This window comes from Cornus florida, unplaced genomic scaffold (genome assembly GCF_030987335.1).
Source record: "Cornus florida cultivar Cherokee Brave unplaced genomic scaffold, ASM3098733v1 CherokeeBrave_3.0.0_Hap2_Chr07, whole genome shotgun sequence".
Classification (NCBI taxonomy): Eukaryota; Viridiplantae; Streptophyta; class Magnoliopsida; order Cornales; family Cornaceae; genus Cornus; species Cornus florida.
In genome coordinates this window covers 13144930-13148917 of record NW_026775577.1, presented here as the reverse complement: position 1 = coordinate 13148917, position 3988 = coordinate 13144930, and positions in this window count along the sequence as shown.

Here is a 3988-nt window from a genome sequence, read left to right as displayed (position 1 = left end):
CACATCCACCTTATCCATCCATCTCCTATCCCACATCAAAAGAATACCTCTAGAAGTCCCAACTGCATCAAGCGTCTCCCACTCAACGAATCTACTTCCCTAAAGGCTCTTGACAACTCTATCAGTCATAGAATCCATCTTCGTTTCTTGGAGACACACCAAATGAACCCCCCATTTTCTCACCGCCATCTTCACCACCTTTCTCTTGCCCGGGTCATTGAGGCCATAGACATTCCAGGATAGTAGTCATAGCTTCATGGAATAAAATCGCGCCCTCCACCCCCTTACCCCTCCCTCCCTTCTTAATACCCCATTTCACCTTCTCCCCCACAAGACCCCTATCAAAATTCACATCACAACAAAGATTACGCAGCTCCCTCTCCCCTTTCCAAGAGGGTTCAGTCTTCTTTCTCCTCCTCCTAGAAAACTGAATCATCTTCCCTTCTTTCCCCTCCGCCGTAGCTTGAAGAATAGCTAAAGCCTTCTCCCGGTTGCCTTTGCAAGAGACACCCAGCAATTCACTCGTGGTCCCAATGTTATTCAAAACCCAGTCCTTGCCAAGATCATCACACTCATCCCTAACAAGATCAGTGGCCTCCGGATGAACAACTGCCAGAGGGTTAACCATTCCCAAATCCGAAAGGCTCTCCTCCTCCCACAACACCATATCCAAGGACCGATTCTGATCCTCCTAATTCCTATCAGCCTCCCCTTTTTTACCCTCCACAATCATATCCGCATAGGTCTTCCATTCAACACCACTATCCACCCCACTCTCATGAGAAAAGGATGCTGAATCACACGAAGGCACATCATTCAGGTGTCTATGTTTCTGTAGCTCCTTCACTAGCAGAGAGGCTGATTCCTCATTAAGAACAATACGGATATCCTTTCCCACGCAAACAGTCATCATGTCAGGCTCGCAAACTGATTGTGATGGCACCAATTCAGCCCCTTTAGGAAGACACAATTCCAGCTGAGGCTTGACCAAACCCCCCATGTTACAGTCAGACATAACCCTCTGATGAGAAGAAGAGAAAAATTCTGAGCAAGAATCGTTCGGCGCTTCACAGACACGATCCGAATCCCGATCCTCAAACAAACCGACCGTCCCATCCCTTTCTAACGGTCCAAAAGACTCACACCCCATATCAGCCGTAACAACAGTCTCATTTCCCACCTCAGCCACTGGTGAAAGCCTCCGTGACAAACCAGCAAATTCATTCCCCACTGCCTTCCTCCTCAACCCACAAGAAGGAGAAGAGGGAGAAGACTGAGAAAAGGAAGAATTACGAGAGCAAGAAGGGGGGGATCACTGTTTACTGACTCTCAGTGTTGGAACTTACCGGTTTTATGTAACTCTGTTAACTCTGTTGGAGGCATCAAAAATATTGGAGGGCTTTTGTCTTGGGAAGGAAAACTAACTTAGCACCTGTGGTTCAAGGTTTTTAATTTTACATTCTTTATTTTAATTTATTTATTTATTTTATTCTATTTTGCTATTTTATTCATCAATGTAATAGTATTAAAATATTTTCCAGTAATGCGGCAACATATGATAGAGTAGCTGAAACGTAAGCTAAAACAACTAAGATGACAATAGGAGGGGCGCATAAAAGGTATACCTAACATCATTATTTCTAATTTCAATTTAGTTTATTTAATTTTCTTATTTTGGTTTTTTGATTCATTAATGTAATAGTATTAAATTTTGTTGTATTCCTATTAATTCTGCAGCTTGTTGAATGTCATGTGAGATCACTAACTCATCAAGTGGTTTACTTAGCAGCTTGTAGGTGGTATACATAACAATTGCACTAGTACTAGTTACTATTTTACACATACATTTTAGCCTAACAATTCATCAAGAGCTTGCTTTTGATGCAATTTCAAGTTTTGATGTGGACAAAAGGTATCTGCTTATGGTATTTTTTTATGATTGTTGTCTGGATAGTTTGCGGTTTGCGAACAAAGGGGTGTCTCACGTAAAGATAATTTTAGCACTAATTTCTAAGATTGAGGTTCTATGGCATGTTTCGACTCCTTTATTCAACTGTTTTCTCATCAGTTTAAGATTTTCCTTCTAATTGTTCATGTGAATTAACGCCGTTTTAAGCATAAAGTGTTAATTCATTCATATGTGATATGTTGTTCATTACTTGTTTATCTTAGCTTTTGTTAATAAAAGGATATGCAGTATAGGGATATAGATATAGACAGAGGTTCTTGTCCCACAGTGGATCTAGATAGGGTGGGTCTTGGACTTATAATGGTGTTTAGGCAGCTCCGCCTAACAGGTTAAGCTTTTGGGTGGGATGTAAAGTGCTCCTGGAAAAGGAGTGATAAAAATGTTTCATCAGAGATTCTGGTGAAGTTCATTTGCATTGCAAAATGCCACAATAGGGTACCTAATTCTCCTGGGTTGATCACCACTGAGGGTTCAGAATTGTGGAAAGTTCTTTGCTTTCTTTCCTTCCTAGTTGCCCTCAAAAGTGTATGGAGGAGTGACTGTACTTCTCTGATTATGAGTGTAATAATATTTTGTCAAGCATTACATAGTTAAAAATTAGTTAATTATAGAAGAGAAACATCAATTATTGTTTAGTTTTTGTTAATTAATTCTTGTAGTTTTTGTTTTGTATTGCGAATCTGTTATGCTATGGATTATCTACTTTTACTTGGTTACTTCTATCTGTTGCACGCTCCATTGAGCTACCTGTAACAAATTTTACTTGGTTACTTCTATCTGTTGCACACTCCATTGAGCTACCTGTAACAAAATTTTAAAATCACAGAGTTGTTTGACTAAGGCTGTAGGTAGATCATATTGTTACAGAGTTACGCATGTTAAATATATATGCTGAACCTGATTTAGGAAGAAAGCTTTTTTAGATTATGACCAAATGATTTATTTTGTTGGTAAATCTACACGTGCCCTATGCTATAGTTTCTTTTTTTATCTGTTAGGGATATGTTAGCTAAATTTGAGATTGAACTTTCCTTCTTGACCCATTTCATGCAAATGTCTTGTTAAAAATATATGCTTTCTCGGGCTTATCAAAAAATATATATATATGCTTTCTCGGAGTGTGAATGTTTAGAGTTGGAACTCAAGTACCATTCCAATTGAGAATTTATGTAGAAGCAATTTCTTTTATGTCCTTTATCAGGAATTCAATAGAAAACTGTGAACAGAGTGTCGCAATGGAAGAAAATTGATCACTTGCTGGGGGAAAATAGTAGCATCAGATCAACCTGCGGGGTATAAAAATTGAGCGTCTGTCCAAACAAAGCTTTGGTTGATTATTTGGACACAAGTATTAGGTCTGAAAATTTGGGGATTAGATGAAAGTTGGGAGAAGCTAAACAATGTTAAAATGGGGTAATACTCTCTTGGGATATCGTATGAGCTAATTAGGGAGTGGGAGAGGTTGAAGTGGTTTTAAGTTTTTTGTAGGGTAGCCATATGATCCCTGACTATGGAGTGGCTTCAACTGTTTAAGTCCTTAGAGGAATCTCTCTTCACCTCTTGGTGTTAACCTCACTATGCTTGCTTTCCATCCCTGTTCTACAATTTCATCTTCAATATTTTATTTTTTGAGGTATCATCTCATCCAGGTTTTTGGTATCATCCATTGCTAGTATGAGCCCATACTTTAATTCGATAGGCTGACAAATGACAGAAAGAGATGCTAGTAAATCATAATCAGCATGAAATTGCAGTCATCAGATTGTTTACTCACCTTGTTGTTAGATTGTTATGAGTTCAAAAACCTATCCTTTCCCTGCCATGAAAGCAATTTGCAACTAAACCTCCATATGGAAAAGTTCTACTTGGTACAATCTTTGATAACTTTATGTAGAAAGTTGCAATTTTCAGGCTTCCTTTAACATGATCTTGAACTTAAATTTGGTCATGGAGGAGAATGGATAAGACTGAAATTAAGGGTTAGCCCAAAACATTTGAATATAATCTAGGGTTGATGAT